This window comes from Coregonus clupeaformis, unplaced genomic scaffold, assembly GCF_020615455.1.
Source record: "Coregonus clupeaformis isolate EN_2021a unplaced genomic scaffold, ASM2061545v1 scaf0581, whole genome shotgun sequence".
Taxonomy (NCBI): Eukaryota; Metazoa; Chordata; class Actinopteri; order Salmoniformes; family Salmonidae; genus Coregonus; species Coregonus clupeaformis.
Genome location: NW_025534036.1, coordinates 241743 through 261307, shown reverse-complemented (window position 1 = coordinate 261307; position 19565 = coordinate 241743).

Sequence of the window (19565 nt, the reverse complement as noted above, 5' to 3'; positions counted from 1 at the left end):
GACCAGCTGCTCCCTCTCTGTCTCCCCAAGGGGACATCATGCTACCATTCATTTCAGAATTTAAGGTAAAAGCGCATTACCTGTTTTTATTCTGCTTCCCAAACTGACTGACTAGCCAGTTGGTTCACTTACAGAACTTTATTCCTCTCCAGAACCACCCAGACACATAGACCCAGCTGAGCCAGGCACCATCAGGCCTGGTTCGGCTGGGCCTGGTCCAGTCCATCTCTCCTCAGGAACCACTCTCTCTCTCCTCTCTCTCTCTCTCTCTCTCTCTGCCTCTCTCCTCTCTCTCTCTCTCTCTCTCTGCTCTCTCTTCCTCCCGGCAGAGTTACCATCATCCCATCAAACCAGCCCCCCATCAATAATACAGCCACAGCCAGCTGATTTTGAGGAACAACTGGTATTTATTAGCTGCCACGCTAAAGCGCATCTTCCTTGGCACCCCAGTTGTGCTGTTTTCCTTCGGCGATCTTCCCGGTTGAATTACAACCAACTTTGATAAGTGATTCGGGATCGTGCGTGCTTCACCCTCGCATTGAGCGTTACACACATGACCCCACACACACCCCATGGTGAGGGCACCAGGATTGTATTAACAGTCTTGGCTCAACCGTTTTTGAAAGCTTCCTCTTCCTCTTGCCGTTTTCTTGGTTATTAAATTCATGAGCCCAAAGTTGCTCTCCAAAATCCCACTTTGCTGCTGGCTTTATCATGGGTTGGAGAAATGCACATATCATTGCTGTACTGTGATCTTTTCATTAATGTGTAGCTTTACCCTCTTTCATAACTTTATTTCTATCTTTGAACACTTTGCATAAGTAATAGTCCAAAAATATCTTTCACTTTGTAAAGAATGATCAATATCTTGATATCTGTCTTGTGCTGGCTTAAATTATCTTGGTTAAAAAATAATAACATTACTACAATGTTTGTATATTATGAAAATCATCAGTGATATTGGTGTTATGTGACTAATCAGCATTCGGTTATCAAGTTCCTGGGTGTTTTCTTATCTGTCCTCATAGCCTCTTTCATTCCTAATCAAGTGTCAGCTTTGTCCATTCTAAATAATTCACTAGAACAGGCTAAAAGTCTAGACAAGATGTCTTCCTTCCTGCTTGGCCTGTGTACACTGAACCCAAAATATAAACGCAGCATTAACAATTTCTAAGATTTGTCTGAGTTACAGTTCTTATGAAATCCAGAAAATTTAAATAAATAAATAAATCTAATCAACTGTTCACATGATTGAGAATACAGATATGCATCTGTTGTCACAGTCACATTTTTAAAGTTTTGGCGTGGCTCAGAAAAGCCAGTCAGTATCTGGTGTGACCTGCATTTGCCTCATACAGGCACAGCCCAGTTATATCCTGTGGGAGAAATGGCTGCATCTCTATTAATGCTGTCTTGATTGCTGCATATGTGTTGAACTACTAAACACTGTATAACTCCCACGATCCAAACATCTAGCTGCCTCAATGGATACATATCTGATAGTATACAAAGAACCACTTGGAAGAACTGGTTCACTTTAGGACACACCCAGGGTATGTGAATGCACAGACCACACGCAGGGCACCATTATCATGCAGAGCATGCTGTGATCACGTGGATGAATGGCACAACGGGCCTCAGGATCTTGTCTTGCAGTATCTCACTGTGCATTCAAATTTTGCCATGATAAAATGCAATTGTGTTCATTGTCCGGGCTTATGCCTGCCAGCCCACATAACTTCACCACCACCCAGGGCCACTCTGTTCACAAAATATCTTAAAATGAACTGTAGTAATATGATAACACTGCTAAATTATTAAATGTAAATGTCCCATTATACCATACACATCTGCCGGTATGAGAGGTTGCGACATTCATCCATTTTTACTTCTCAAATCAAATCTAAGCAGCGTTGAAGGTACACCCCATACAAGAACTCCTCACAGACATCTGTGGCATTGTGTTATGTGACAAACTACCTTAAAGGCCTTTCATTGTCCTTTACACAAGGTGCGCCTGTACAATAATAATGCTATTTAAACAATTTCTTGATAGCCAAACCTGTCAGTTAAATTAAAAAATTTTAACTCCATAGTCAAAACATGACTGTGTGTGAACATTTTAGGAATATTTTATTTCAGCTCATGAAACATGGGACCAACACTTTACATGTTGTTATATTTTTGTTCAGTTTATTTTGTAGTAGGCCTATATAGGTATTTTCAATGTCTCAAATTGTGTTGTTCAGTAGTGTGTTTTGCAACTCTTTGAAAATTTATTATTTTGAATAATGTTGTTATTTTCAAATGAGTGAGTGAAAACTTGCCTCAAAACAAGTTCAATATAAACAATTTATAAATATTTATTCAAACATCATCATGTCCATCTGTTTATCGTGTTCATGTTTGTTTGTCCCTGTTTATGCTGTGATGTGTAAGACCAATAAATACCCATAGAAGCCTTAATGATATCCTCTCTATGGACACACTTCATTCATCTACAGGCGTTCACACTTAATCCATTTTTTTGGTTATGCTCAACGCATAATTAGCTATGTCACGTTAATACTTTACAATTAAATATTCCAAACATCTTATCTTATCTAACGCCATAAGAACCAGGAGACCCCCGCTCTTAGCCAGTTCCATTCTTGACGATACTCCTCTGTTAGGGTCTATGAAGATCTCGCGCACTTCCTCCCCTCCTCGTGTAACATTTGCTCTCTGCTCCCTCTGTCCCCCCTCTTTTTCTCATTCACACTCTGTGATTTCCTCCCTTGTTATTTTATTTCTCCCCACCCTCACACCATCCACCATATATATATCTCCCTAATAGCACATCCCATCTGGTCAAACTGGGTAATATTGTCAGAGTGAACAACTTGAAAGTTTTCCCTTCCACAACCTCTCTCTCTCTCTACTGGGGTCTGAGACCAATCCGCTTTGGAAGAAAAGCTGGTAAACAAGAGGCCCAGGTTACAGACGTACAGTGCTAACTACAAATGGGGAGTTTGTGATGGCTGGCAGGCGACCGCCGACCTTGCCCAGTGGGACCCGGCTATTTTGTGGCTTTCGCATCTTCCCCTCCCCTATATACCTCCTCGAAGTTTCCGGAGGCATCTGTCTGTCTGACTTGCGTGTTGGTTGGAGAGGAGCTGGCGAGTAGGGGGTGGAGAGAGAGGAGGATAAAGGGGTTGAGGAAAGTATGGAGGGATGGGAAGTAGTATACACTCCCAATTGTTCTGTCTACCAGAGGTACTAAAAATGTATTGGTTGATTTTGCTATCTGAGGTTAATACAGGATAGTTAGTCGTCAAAGATACACCACTGTAAATGGTTGATGATTGTGTGTAAATGGTTGATGATTGTGTGTTGACAGCATCAGAGTACAATTAGATGCACAAACATCATATAAACCATTCCCGGGCATGTTTAATATGTTTTTCACCTTGTTTGGACTTCTTTGTTTTTCTTTCTTGGATCGTTGTTCATTGTTGTGTGTTTGTGAATATGTTTTTAATAATTAAAGCTTATTGAGGTTCTGTTTCTATTTCTAGTGTTTCTCATAAATATCTGCCGATGATTGTCTCAACGACGATAAACACAATAAAAATAACTTTATGTAGATCTTTTCGCAATATTTACATTAAATCTATATCTATGTCGTTCAATACTACCAATATTAAAATAAACAGAGATGTTTAAATGAGTCTTTCAGGTCAAAAAAGGACATAGATTCTCTATTGGAAGTCATCTTTGTCTTTCTCTCCTACTGTTTCCTTATTTTTTAAGCAGAACTCTGTATTCCGTTGTTTCTCTTTGGATGCTAAATACATTTTTTTAAATATTGTGCATAGTGGTTGCTTGTCATGCAGCATCCCCAAACCTGAGAATGTGTTGGATGTATGAAGGTAATTGAGCCACACAGTGACAACCTGGCTGAGATCTAACATCAATATGTATTACAATTTAATCTTAAAATGTAAAACTGTTAAAACAATACAAATACACTTTCTAGAGCTTTTACCCAAGCTTGCTGTTTTTGAATCATTATTTCAAATAATTTCGCATAAAATCATGTCTTTGAGTAGGTCGTAGTAAAATTCTAAGTGTTTCCTTAGCCGTTAACAATTGTGGCATTGCATTGCGCTTAAAATGCATTCAGCGTTGCAATCTAGGCCAGGAGCCAGGGCTAAGAATGTCTAACCACAAAAAGTTAAAACTTTCACTATTGTCAAGCCACTCTGGAGCTTTTACATCCTTGTAAATCTGAATGGGAATTTGTATTACTCCTGGTTGGACAATAAAGTAGCTAAATGAGAATCCAAAAGTCCAGTTACTACACTTACCACTCATTCTTACAGGGTTAAAGTTTGTGGGAGTGTTATGGAGAAAGGAAAAACCTGAGTAATAATTTATATTACTTTGAAAGTTTTCAATGTCTAAAATATTTGACCACATTTTACCTGCCTCCATACTCATTCATTGTAATAATATCCCATAACTCATGTTTCCTTGGGACTGAAGCTGGTCTTCAACACCAAAACAAGCAACTTTGCTGGTTATTATATTCCTGGGGAAGCTTTCTAATTCTGTACACTCCCATTATGATGTCATCATATCCGGCTATTCATATTTGATGAGGCAGGAAGAAGATATCGAAATGTGTTTCTACTCAAATCTCGCTCACCAGTCTTTCATGGCAATAATTTAATAAATTACAGACACAAGTAAACCACGTAGGAAATTTGATTCATTGGCATCTTCACAGTGCTGAATTTATATTTTGTTATACTGATAATTACTTTTACTTTACATTGCAATGTTGGCTTCACTTTTCCATGTGCAGTGGACCCAGGGAACACCTTCCCAGCCCTGTGGCCAGTGGCTCATGCCTGTCCATCATGATACCTTTGGGTAGCCTGCCTAAATGCGTAGCCCTCCGAAGGTTAGGGGCCAGAGGCACGAGACCTTCCACCAGTAAAAGATAATGGTTAATTTGTCTCTTGTCTCCCACATCCCTCCCTCTCCTTTAGTGGTGTGCTTATTGTAATTATACAGTTTGATTATTTTGTGAGTTGGGGTTTTATGATATTTTTCATAACCCTTGAGTTCTGGGATTTGTTGGAACTCCCATACCCTGGAATGTGATAACCTCCCACCAGCAGGCTCAAGGTAAATAGCAATATAAGCTCTATTCATAATCATCAATGTAGAAGTTAACATATCCTATCAATATTTGCATGAATCAATACAAATTCTATATGGTGCCTGCAGCTAAAAATTTGATTAAGTATTCATAAAAGAGGAAATCCAAAATCCCTATCTTTATAACTCAGTTGAAACCTTGCTCCACAGATTATATTTATATTCCTTACTCCCAATTAGAGCACTTTGTTTACTTCCTTGTGCTATTTGATAATTAGATATTTATTTCTGAGACAACTCTTGTTGCCCAGTTCACCTCCTGGGAGCATTCAAGTTCAACCGTGAAGTTATCTAAGCGTTTATTCCTGGCCCCACGATTCCAGTGTTACCATCTGTGAGAATGTAACAAATTTCCCACCCACAGTCATGTTTGGTGATCATGCACCATTAAATAAAAACAACAAATAAAAGCAAAAAAGATGAAATTCCTTAATAATATTAAATTGATTTATCAGCAAAGGCAATTTAAACTAACTCTGTGTTATTTTTGTGACGTTTAACTGAATAATTTCGCTGTAAATTTGATGCAAAATGGCAGACTCTTTGTTTAACAGACATACCTGTTGTTATTTGCAATTACAGGTCGTTTTTCCTATTGAAAAGGTTTGGCAGTTAAATAATAATAAATATATTGAAATACATCAAATGTTATAAAAGTGCCCTCTTAAGATTTTCATAATGTATTTGTATGAACCGAATGAGGAGTTTGGGATAATGGGGAAATTGGGCTAACAGGAGCAGTTATCTGGCGGGATTAGTGAGGCAACTAGGTTGCTCATATCAAAACACATTATTTATGAGTTTATGTCCTTTCCGTAAACAAGGATATTTGGAGAGAGGCATTCTTCACACAGATGTGCTAAACCACCTTACCTGATTTCACCACTACTTGACCTCAGTCATGAAATATTTCCCTTGTGCCCACTTATAATGGTTGTTACATCTTGGCTTTAAAAGGAACATTTGGCTATTCTATATCTCTCTCTTATTGTTTCTGTGTTACCCTTCACAGCATGACCTCTGTCATGTCAGCAGTGTGTGTGTGTGTGTGTGTGTGTGTGTGTGTGTGTGTGTATGTGTGTTGTGTGTGTGTGTGTGTGTGTGTGTATGTGTGCTTGTATTACTATCCTTGTGTTACTTCCAATCTATCCCCACTAAAGGATATTAAAATGTTCATAGTGAGGCACATTATGGGAGAGATCTCTGAAACCGAGAATGTTAGGCTCTAAGGATTACTGCACGTTTAGAGTTGGGGTTACAGTGAGGGTTGAGTTGCAGAGTTAGGAGTTTGGGTTGCGTTTGGGTTAGTAGTTATAAGGGATGGGGTTTTGGTTAGGGGGTAAAGCTTTGAGTTTGAGGTTGGGAAAAATAGACACCTGAATAAACTCACATTTACAGGCTTACGGGTTTGAGTTTCTAGGAGTTAGGATTAGGTTTCAGGGTTAGGGGTTAAGTTTTGCTGATTAGTTTATGGACATTTTAACATTAAGCTACATACAATTACTACATTAAACTCTTTTCCGCAGCATGGGCTACTAAATTACTATGATAATATGTCCTTACATCCCTACGCTTAAGTATCTGATTTTTAAGCCTTGAACAATTAAATGATTTTGTCATGTGTAATGCCATTCAGGAATAATAAGGGAGAAACAAAAGATTGCAGTGCTGCTTTAGGAATGTATAAAGTATTTTGCAACTTTCAAACTCTGCCATGTAAGTGGTTTACCTCTATCTAATAACTACCACTGGCGGAAGAACTTCTCTAATTCAAACCACTCTGTAAAGTGTGTGCATACCATAAGCCGCTCCTCTGACCTCTACTCTTTTCTATTTTTACCCAATAACCTGCCACTGGCATTAAACAAAACACATGCCCAGCATGTCTATGTATGCTGATGATTCAACCATATACGCATCAGCAACCGCTAATTAATCTTCCCAAACCCATATAAAGGAGTTCGTCTGTTTTAGAATGGGTAGCCAACAATAAACTGGTCACCAGACATCTCTCAAAACTAATTGCAGTATGTGTTAGTGCCCAACCATTCTCAAGTTCCTGGGCCCTAAGCTGGGCTCTGCCAGTGATTGGGATGGTGGCTGTTGAACAAGTTGAGAGACTAAATTATTTTGGGTTATTTTGTAGATTGTAAGCTGTCATGGTCAAGGCATACAGTTGAAGTCAGGAGGTTACATACATTAGAGGAGTTGGAGTCATTTAAATTTTCTCCACATTTCTTGACAACAAACTATAGTTTTGTGAAGTCGGATTAGGACATCTACTTTGTGCATGACACAAGTAATTTTCCAACAATTGTTACAGACAGATTATTTCACTTATATTCACTTTGCTGGCGTATCACAAATTATAGTGGTTCAGAAGTTTATAATATAATGTATGCCATTGTGATGCGTTTTATCAGAAAACTTACAGTCATGTGCCCACGCCACATTTCGTGTGGTGAAATACCAAGTTTCACCACTTGCTAAGTTGTTTCATGCCTTCAAACAGCTTTGAAATTCCAGAAAGGCTGATGTCATGGCTTTGAAGCTTCTGATAGGCTAATTGCCATCATTTGAGTCAGTTGGAAGTGTACCTGCTTGGATGTGTTCAAGGCCTGTTCAAACTCAGTGCCTATTGCTTGACATCATGGGAAAATCTGAAAATCAATAAGAACCTCAGAAAAAAAGGAAATGGTTACCTCCACAAGTCTGGTTCATCGCCGGGAGCAATTTCCAAAATGCCCTGGAAAGGTACCATGTTCATCTGTGCACAGGCATACCATTTTTCAGAAGTATAAACACCTTGGGACCACACAGCGTCATACAGCTCAGGAAGGAGGCAAGTTTCTGCTTTCTCTAAGATGAATGTGCTGGCCGAAAAGTGCAAATCAATCCCAGAACAACAATCTAAAAGGACGCGCTTGAAAAGATGCTGGACAACATACAAACTTATCTATATCCGTCAAAGGCTTGGATTCTTATATGCGACCTTAACCTGAAACCTTTCCTAGCAAAAAAAAAAATACTTTTTTCTCCCATATAAAAAAGCCAACCTCCTGGTTTACACTGATGAATAAATTCTTTTGGAGAGAATGTCCTCTGGTCTGATAGAGCAAAATAAGAGCTGTTTTCATTTATCGTTATGTTTAATAACACTCAAGCAGGAAGACCACCATGCGTTAAAAGCAATAGCAGCATCATGCTGTGGGGGTGCTTTGCTGCGGGAGGGACTGGTGCCTACAAAATATGCATCAAGGGAGGTAAGTTTGTGGATATATTGAAGGCAACATCTGAAGACATCAGTCAGAGGAAGTTAAAAAAACTTAGTGCAAATGGAGTGTTTCAAATTGACAATGACTTTAAGCACATACTTCAAAGTTGTGCAAAAAATACTTAAGGACACGGAATCGGTATTGATAGTGTCATAAGCCCAACCTCAATCTATGGAAAATGTGTGGGCAAACTGAAAAGCGTGTGCGAGCACAGGTGCCTACAAGAGCTTGGCTCGGGTTACACCAGCTCTGTCCCAGGAGGAATGGGCCAAAATTCACCCAATTTATTGTGGGAGAGCTTGTGGAAGCTATACGGTTTGACACAAGTTAAAACAATTTAAAGACAATGCTACCAAATACTAATTTAGTTATAAACTTCCGACCACTGGGAATGTATAGAAAAATAATTAAATAAATCATTCTCTCTACTATTATTCTGACATTTTCACATTCTTAAAATAAAGTAAGTGATCCTAACTGACCTAAGAGGGAATTTTTACTAGGATTAAATGTCAGAATTGTGGTCTTGAGTTTAAATGTGTTTAGCTAGAATTTGTATGTAAGCTTTAAACACCAACTGTATAGACTCAATGGATTTGTAAAGATGGGGAGAGTAAAAGATGCTCTTTCACTCCAAAACAAGTTAAAGCTTACAGTATTATGTGGAGCCATTGTGTTGGAACTCCGTTTCCTCTCATACTACTCAAATAACAGAAAACCTGGTTTCAAAAACCAGATAATGCAACACCTCAGGGCACAGCGCCTCTCCCCTATTTGACCTAGATGGTTTGTGTATATCCTTATTTGGTATTGATATTAGGCTATGTGTGCCTTTAAAACAAATTGTATTGATTATTATTGTTCTTGTCTATTAAGTTCTTATCATTAATGTTTTTCAATTTTATTTTACCACAGGAAATTAGCTGCTCTTTTTGCAACAACTAATGGTATCTAATAAAATACTGCATCAAATGGTAGTAGGTGCCAGGTGCACCGGTTTGTGTAATATCCTTACTTAGATTTTGCTTTTGGTTTTCTGAACAGAATATTGCTCAACGTTGGGCTGATACAAGATTAAATACATGAGGGTTAAATATGTGATGCCACATGGCTTCAAAGGATTACATTTGAAAACATATCCCATAAAGCAGACAAGAGAGCTAATACTCATAAGATGGAAAGGGTGAGCCTACTTGGTTGATCTCAGACACTGTTGTCATTGTCTCTCTGTCTCTTATGTTGAGGCAGGCCACATTTGCCTCAGGCTATGGGGACTCAGGCTGAGAGGAACACAGGCATAGAAGTAGAAGAGAGAGGAGCTTTTATCTAGATCAAACCCAGCTCTGATCTCACTAAACGCCTGTGTCTGTGTTTCCACACCAGTGGAATGGATGGGCGTCCACATGAGACACAATCACACAAAGAGCATGACACACACACACACTCCCTTTCCTCCTCTCTTTGTCCAAGTCCATTCCTCCTGCAATTCCGTTTTCCCTCCCTGGTGCAACAGACCCCTTCAGTACTATGGTGAGGAGACTGATGAATGCAATGCCTGTCCTGTGTGTCCATGTGCTGGTTACATCAGGCCAATCGCGAGCCATGGGGGCCGGTAAAGCCACATGCGAGAGTTACATCAGCTGGCGAACATCCACCCTCTCCCATGGCCCCAGAGCACTGCCGTAACCCTGGTGACACGTGATGTTGTCTTTCATGTATTAAATCATCCTGGCTCTCGAGTCCATCCCATGAGGATCTCGTATTTGGAAAGCCCAGCTAGGTCAATCCCCACAGGTCAGGGGCTGCTGTTTTTTCTTTGGATGTGTTTCATGGGACTGATTGTTCTCACTGGACCCGAGAAGTCGCCCTGGAAAAAACAAGGCAGAGAAGTGGAGAGGATTTAGCACTTATGACGTTGGGTACACAGTAATTTAGGTCAGTTGCCTACTTCCCGGGTGTTCACCAGTTGACAGGCCAATTCATGGAACGGTTTCTCAGAGGATCCTCGTGGGTGGTCTCTCATTTCAAAGAGGCTGAAGTTGCGTGAGGTCTAGTGGGTCTGAAGCTTGTTTCTGAAACTAGTCCCCACTTTATTATTTATTATTTAAGGACACATTGTTTGACAACAGTTCCTATGCTTTGCATCAGACCAGTAACGGGTTTGGTCTGGGAGTTCTTTGTGATGAGAGACATCTTTGTTTGTCTACTCCTCATTGTACCATTGTTATGGGGATGGAAGAATGGGAGGAGTACAGTCATGCAGGCTGCCTACTCCAAAGACAGCTGGACAGGAAGCCTCTGAAGAGGCCCTCTCCGTCAATTCATTGGGTCTGACAAAGAAAGGGGAGCACTGGTCTCTGTAAGGGTGTGGAATATGCTGGTAGACTAGAGACAAGTCCTCTTGTTCTCTTTCATTTTTAAGGCTGAGGCTCATTTTCTCTTAACTATAACCTCCCTGCTCTGTCTCATGGTGCTCATGCACCTTTGAAGTGGTAAATATTGTGGAAATTTTATCAGTTGCAGTAAGTGGCCATTTCCTGTCTGCCATTTCCTGTCTAAAAACGTTGTCATTATCACATCTGTTCAACTATGTTACAGTGCAGTTTTTGACAATGTAAGGCTTCTTAGAAATGTCATCAGAGAAGTACATTTCCCAGAAGCTCCTTCTTTATTAGATTCCCTAGCTATTTTGAGTTCCCAGGTTCCCGGCAGAACCACATTTCTCGGGGTGAAAGATGACGAGGTGGGCCTTTCAACAACTTACACACAGAGGAAGTAGAATGAGCCTGATGGTTCCACTCAGTATACGTCACTCTAAAATCACATCATTTATTTTGTCACGTACGTAAACAACAGGTGTAGGTTAACATTAGAAAATGCTTACAGACCACCTAACAATACAGAGAGAGAGAGAAAATAGAGAAATAATAGAAAATAAAACACGTAATAATATGTAATAATAAATAAACAATGAATCGATAGCGCTATAAACACAGAAATTGCCAGTACAGTCCATGTCAAAGTGCAGGAATAATCATAATAACTCCGCCTTTTTATATAACTAGGAATAAAGTGACAGATAATAAACAGTATAGCAGCACTTATGTGATATCAAGGAGTTAGTGCAAAAAGTGTTAAGGCAGATAGTTAAATAGTTACCCAATAGCTACCTGGAAAAACTATTTAGTTCATGGCTTGGGGATAGAAGCTGTTCAGGTCTGTTGGTTACAAACTTGGTACATGTTACGCTTGCCATACCAGAAGAACAGTTTATAAACTTGTCAAATCACACACCAGCACGTCCATGCGTCCCAGACAGATTCACCTAGAACAAGTGTGGTTCCAAAGTGGCACTGTGATGCATTACTTTTGACCTGATCAAAAGTAGTGTATTATATTGGGAATAAAGTTAATTGAGCAAATCACACACCAGCAGCCATCCACAAGCTGCCCCAAGACAAGAGGCAATTGCATAATTTCTGTCATAGAATAATTTATCGACTAGTTGTTCAATCACGCTCCCTAAACAGACTCCTGACTATAGTTTACAACAGTATTAATCCACAAGTTGACTCCAAGTCTACCTGTTATAACTATATAAAACTTTTTGTAATTGCCCTTATGAACAGATTAGCGATTTCATGTTGAATAAAAGCTTCTGCAGCAGGGACAGTAATTGTCTAGAACATATATTTCCTCTATGCATATTTGTGCGATGTTGCCGTTGGTTTTGGCGGTTTGTTGAAATGTCTGTTCAGTTCAGCACACTAGTGAAGCCAGGAGAATTGTACTGGACTGACAGTGTCCAAACTAAACACTATCTCTAACCATCAGTGGGCTGGTATGTAGGCTACTCTGATACTAGTTTGAGTGTGGAGGCACTTAATTCTTAACACATGGTGGAGTGGACACTAGCACAGAAACAGCTTGAATAATTATAAGCACTCTGTACAGTGGGTTACTTTGTTTTAAAGGGGTGTTGTTTAGCTTACTAATCAGATTGTTGCAGTGGGATTTGTGACATCACCCCATCAATAAACTCAAAAGTAGATAGCAAATTAACTCACATACGAAGGTTCCCAGCACAGCTGTGATAACTGTTATAAGAAATGCTTAGAGCAGATTTACAACAGCCTTAAACTTAGAGCAACCTAATGTGATGTAGTTGAAACTATGGAGTTATTAACGTTTAATACTCCTCATTTGACCATGGAGCCAGCAAGGGCTGGATCGTGCTTAACCAGGCTACTGAGGCTATGCTTCAGGTGGAGGCATGGCTGTGGCTATGCTTGTGGTGGAGTATGTGGCACACTATGCTTCCAGGCAGATATATGGCTGTGGGGTGATCCTCTATGCACAGATGCATGTAATCCTACTCTCCTCAGGGTTGCTAACAACAGAGGCGTCCCTCTCTCTGTGCTGTTCAAGATGCTACCTCCACTGAACCCCACGCATGCAGGGGTGTTACAATACTCTACATTTGCTGTGGCAGATACAGTGCCTAAGGTTAAACTGGAATCCGCAGTGAAACAGCATACTATTTGCCTACCACTAATTCATGTTTTTTGTTACTGAGGGGTGTGCGCAGCATGGTGAAAGCAGAAGCAGTACTGTTGTGCTCTTCTGTTGCATGTAATACAGTGATGTCTGATGGAAAAACTGTGTTTGATGTTTGCAGTAACTCTCCCTTTATTGTTTGCTAATATCCCAAACGGACATGCTTTGTTTCACCAATAAGGATTTGCTTTAACCCACGGGTTTAATACTCAACGAGCCATAGGTTAATACTCAATTCCTTCAAGTGGGTTAATACTCAACAGCCATGGGTTCTCAACACGCCATGGGTTAATACTCAACAGCCATGGGTTAATACTTCAACAAGCCATGGGTTAATACTCAACAGCCATGGGTTATTATGTTTTATGAAGTTTATTTGACAGGTACTGGCTGTAAATAAACATACAACTCCCAGGAATTTGATGCATTGTATTGAATAAGGGCTTGAATTATTTGCGTTTGTGGATGTTTGTACGATCTGACTTTGTTTGCGACGTATTGTCATTTCCTATTATTTAACTCTGTTATACGAAAACTCTGGAGTCAGTCAATAGATTTGTTGATATTGTTAACTCATTATGAATATAATATAATTATGTTTAGTCAATACTATGTAATAGAAGAGGCTGCCAGGTAATATAAATACATCTTCCAGAGCTAAAGAGCTCAACTAACCAATGTTACTTGAATCCTAGCCTGGAGATGCATGCTTAACTCAATCAGATGCACTAATCTCCCATTGACATCATTGATTTATATAAAAAGTTTGTTACGCAGAAAATATTTCATAGTCACATTCGGCCTTTTCTTTCCTTACTACTCAATAGCATGTTCTCAGCCACGCTCTTGTGCTTTAATACTGAACATGAGAAGGCCCTGCCAATCCACATTGCCTAGAGTCATTTTCTGTTACGGTTTCACATGATGTATTTCTTTTCAGATGACCCCGTAGGGAAATGTTATAATGTGAGGAACAGTAGTTCAATGGCTAAATAGACAGTTTTTTATAACGTATCTATTTTGATTTTGATTTTCATCAACATATGCATTTTCAATCTCTCATCTAAACTGTATACACTGCAAGTTCCCACAGTTTTTTTTTCTTCTAGCATGTTGTGTTTAGGGCAAGCTGACACTTAGCTGCGGGCAATGGTACATGTTATGTGGTTAAAGGAGACTTAATACTGGATTCAAAAACAACAACTGGATGCCAAGGACGGACCAAAGAACTAACCATCCATCCAAAAATGGATGAATCACAGACTTCCTACTGTAAAGAACTGTTTTAACATTTAGGCTGTCTTTAAAGACAGTTTATATTATACAGTACATTTTCACTTTCCCAAGCCACAGTTCACTAGTTCCCTAGGGGACCATTTCTCAGCCACGCAGCCCTGTAGAAATAGTTAGTGTGCATCCCAAATGGCACCATATTCCCTCTATAGTGCCACACTTTATATTGACCAGGCCTGTAGCCCATATGAGCTGCACACAGGCTGGTGGGAGGAGCTATAGGAGGATGGGCTCATTAGCAATGGCTAGAATATAATAATTGGAACGAATCAAACACGTAGTTTGATGTTTTAGATACCGTTCCATTAATTCTATCCAGTCTTTCCAATGAGCCTGTCCTCCTACAGCTCCTCCTCATCCCTCCTGACCTGCACTTTCCCAAGCTTCGCAGTTCACCTAGTTCCTGTGGGACCATTTACTTATCTGTCGCTAGCCCCTAGAAACAGTTTATATGTTCTGGATCTACATTTGACCAGTTTCTCACAGCAGAACATAATCCTGCAGCAACTAGGGAAATGTGAATTATTATGTGGATAATAATTCTGTAGACATTTATTTAGGTATAAGTCATTTTTGTTAGGGCATAAATTAAAACTTTTAGATGCCATTTCCAAACCTTGAATACAGTACAAGTTTGCATTTTATAGCATAATTCTCTGCGAACAAACAGGTTAAGAGAGAACATCTGTAGATTGAGTCCCAAATGGCTCCATATTTCGCACTTATAGTATATTGACTGGACCATAGCCTAGCGATGCATCTCAAATGGCACCTATTCTATAGTGTACTACTGACCAGGCCCATTTACTTAGTCACGTAGCCTGTAGAAGTAGTGCACAATACCATGTAGGGTACCATTTGGGATACTAAAACCCAGTCGATCCGCATCACCTTCACCAAAGTAAGCCACCATCTTCTTTTCACAATGTAATGTGAGACTAAAACAAGTTTGAAAGCTAAAAGTTTCTCATATTTGTCTCGGCTTGCATAGCCGAGCGTGCTCTGTTCCGTCAGGGCATGTTGTGTAAACAACCACGGAAACAATGAGGACTTCCTCAACACGTGTTTCTGTGAGGAAAGCCAGTTTCTTCTCTCTCTCTCTCTCTCTCTCTCTCTCTCTCTCTCTCTCTCTCTCTCTCTCTCTCTCTCGTTCCAGCAAACCAACCATCCGTCAGATGATACAAACCATCTGCCAGGAGACATCTGGTTGTCTGAGTCATCACTGTTTAAACCAGACTGTATATAATTGAGTCATGACACTGTGTGGATATACACTTACTGAAGATGCTATTTTACACAATTAAAAGCTCAATCCCTCGGCCACTGGTCTTGCTACGGTATATCCCACTGTAAAAGGAGAGGAGCAGCATACTCTGGATTGTGTGTTTTGGATGTGTGTTATCTATACTTGTGGGGACCAGAAGTCCCCACAAAGAATAGTAAAATAAACAAAAATCTTCCAACTGGGGACATTTTGTTGGTCAGGTCAAATGCTATTTCTAGGTGTTTAGGGTTAAGGTTAGGAATTAGTGTTAGTGTTAGGGGTTGGAATTGGATTTAGGGTTAGGATTAGGAGCTAGGGTACCAGTTTTTACAAGTTAGGGTTAAGTTGTGGGTATAAGTTAAGTTAGGGTTAGGGTCAGAGTACTGGTTAGGGTCTAGGGTTAGGGGAAGTAAGATTTTGAATGGGACTGAAATGTGTGTCCCCACAAGGTTAGTTGTACAAAAACTGTGTGTCGTGTGTATGCGTGGCTGCATGTGTGAACGCGTGTGTGCACGCGTGTACGTTAGGATCGCCTCCAGGGTCGAATCAGTTGTACATGTCTTTGTACTTAGAGAAATTACACTGAGCACTGACCTGATGCAGCAAAACGCCAACTAACCCACGTTATCCGCCCTATTAAGAACTCCCCATGTAATTGTGGTCACAAAGCTGTTTAAGTTCATTGTGAACTTGGGTTCCCTCTGATATACAGTTCGGAGCTTTTCTGATATGTGAGTACAGTGGTGAGACTGCACCTCTGTTTTGTTCTCAAATCCAAATGAATTCAGGAAATGGTATCTTATGATCTTAGGAATATCTGTTCTTCATCTCTTAGCTCTGCTTTGTCTTAATGTAGCACTGTCCTTTAACTTCCTCTCAGGATGTGGGAAAACGTACGTTTTTGTTTGTGCTGCAATGTGCGTGTGTCCCGTTGTCTCTCTTCCCCACATGACATAGCGATGTTTTCTCCACAGGGTCACAAATTCCCATAAACAACAAAAACTGGCCGCAACATTTCAACATTCAAGTCTTAATTGTTTTTAAAATACTAGAGCGACAGGTCGAAGTTCAATACACTTCTCCATCAATGTGAAACAACCAGGCGAATCCCAACAGACGCAATGGCAGGACAAGGGAAACAGAAACACCCAACAATAAAGAACACAACAATTACAAAACAGCAGCTCGAAAATCTATGGTCAACCACCCATATCTCCATGTATGGTGGTACCTAGCAGACCTGGGTTCAAATACTATCTAAAATCTCTCAAGATAGTTTCAACATTTGTTTTTAGCCTGCCTGAGTGCCATGTGGGTGGGTGTGCACTTTTAAGGGGGCTTTTCTAATTGGTTCCATTGCAACAGGCCAGTTCAAACGAGCTTAGATAACATATTTGAAAGTTTTAAAAATAATATCTTGAACCCAGGTCAGCTGTGTAGCTCTGCCCCTTTGTAGGCTTGGCTGTGCACGCAATGCCCATTTCCTACCCTTTGATCCCTTAACACAGGAAACCACTGGATATGGGCCAGGGTTTAGTCTGAATTATCTCCTCCGCTTCAGAGACTGATGGACTCAGACGGCAAGACTGGGCCACTGTCATGTCTATACCGGCAGAATGCTAAAGGCAACCACCAAACTGTTGAGGAAGATACTGGCATCCGACCAGCCAATGGGCAGTACTGTTTCTGTCAGCTAAACACTTTACAACTCCCAATCCTTCATAAAGTAAAATAAGAGAATGCAATTCATTGTGTGTTAGAATAGATTTAATCTTTCTAGGGTTGCTATATTACGGGTGGGTCTAATCTGGGACACCTGATTGGTTAAAACCGTGTCTATTCCACAAGTTACCACCGCTTCAAAGCTACTGACTTTGAAATGCCATTTATTATACACAGATTTATTTTAGACTAGCAATTGGTTTTCAAGTGAGTTGTATAAACCTCTGTCCTCTGCAACACTGATTCAGAAATTCGATCTCCAGCTGTCCACTGATAGTAATGAATGTTAGGAGTCGGTGTTGGGACAGACAGGCAGGCAGCTTCTCAGCCAGTCGAAATCATGAATTCATCATTTTATGGATATATACAAAGAAACTGTCAATAGAACCAGGTAAAACGCAATTAAATGCAGCCTAGTTTGCAGTCTTCCATCTTCAGTTTGAAGTGATTGTGTTTTAGCTAGCTGTGTTGTTGGCTAGCTCCTCTAATAACAACATTATCCCTGACAAGAGAAGCACATGTTCTATGACTCAGGTGAAATTCGCGCATCATGAGTTCTCTATTTTTATGGATGTATCAAAATAAAAATATGCTAGAAAACAGATTAAACAATGCAAATGCAGCTACTTTGTTGTTCTTGTTAAGCTGCTGCACGTTTGACGGAATTAGCCATAGTTAGCTAGCTAGCAAGCAAGGGATCAGAACCTTGCCACAGCCAGTTTATGTCAATAGAACATTTTGCGTTTAACGACCCGAATGGGTCCTCCGCCCCGTACAGAACGAAAGACTTGACTGGGAACCGAACTGGATAGAACGAACGACCAGCGGACGGGTAGTAACTCCAGATTTGCGCGTTGTCGTACAGGACTATATCTCATGGAAGAATGCATCATGTATGATCACGCTTTTAATGAAAATACGGAAGTACAGAATCGTTATTTAAATATGTTTGTTAACCCGTGCTTACTCAAAGCGAAAATGTCAATGGGCCTGTGTTTTTGGAGGATATACTCTACTTTTGTCTCTGGCTAACAACACCCTGCCAAATATCCTCCAAACATGGCTTTTGGGCATTATCCCCCTCATAAATAGAAACAAGTGCATCTTCATGAACATACAACATTAGGTGGCATACCTTTTATCATTTTCATTCAGTTTTCATTTTAGGGGAAAATACTTCAAAACAGTAATTTAGCTAGTGAGTTTGTCAGATGTAAAAAAATTAAGAAAATGATTAATGAACCTTTTTCAACTGTCATGGCTTATTCCAACAAAACTTTCAAACACAGCTGTGGCGAGTGTGTACCCTGGGTGGGTAAGTTGATGCTGTGGCGGTCAGAGTACCGAAGTCTTGGCAAGTGTTCACGCAGTGTTAAGGCAGTTGGGCCTTAGGCGTGCCGTGACCCTCAGGCGTAACTCAAAGGACCACAACTAGATGGTCAAAAGGTCTTTTTAATGCTGGGGGCTAATCGGGCCTTAGATGCCATATCCCTTGAACCACGGCAATCAGTGCAAGCATCACAATCAGTCAGATGTTCCCAGTATTGGGAGAACTGTGCATGTCTGAAGTAGTGAGAATGTACTGGAATATAAGTTGGATAAATAAATATTTTCCATGAAGCCATTTTGATTATTTTTTTGTTTGTTTATTTGTTTTTTCAGTCAATTACCCTATAAAACAACAGTGTTTGAATTTTTTTTCATATTTTTTTATTTATTCATTAATAGGGAAGTGACATTCCATCTTAGCATCATGTTATAAATGTCAAATGTATGTGCACTTAAACTCACTTTTCCCATCTAAATCATTACATAACCCTGTCTCAATTCACACTTACCTCAGAGCTTTTCTAACCTAACATGCTCTAATTCCCATTTATGTGGCACATAAAATGATCTAGCCATCATAGTCCCCATATAACTGTCTAATTTTACTGTTATCTCAGAAAGTACACCTCAGAACTAACAGAATTGGTTGTCTTAATAAAGATCACAGCTTGTCCACTCATCCCCAAACCATCTAGCTTCTAACTACCACTGATCTCTCTCCTAGCCTCTAATCACTGCCAGATAATGTGTGTCCTCTCCCCCCTCCGACCTCTCACCTCTGGCCTCCCTCTCTCCTCCCCTGGCTGGGGCGATTTCTGGGAAGGATAACACCCTGGAGGTTACCTAGCCCACTGCCCCAGCACGCTGGAGGATCCAACCCCAGGAGGAGCTCACTGTTGGGGCAGGAGGCAGGGGGC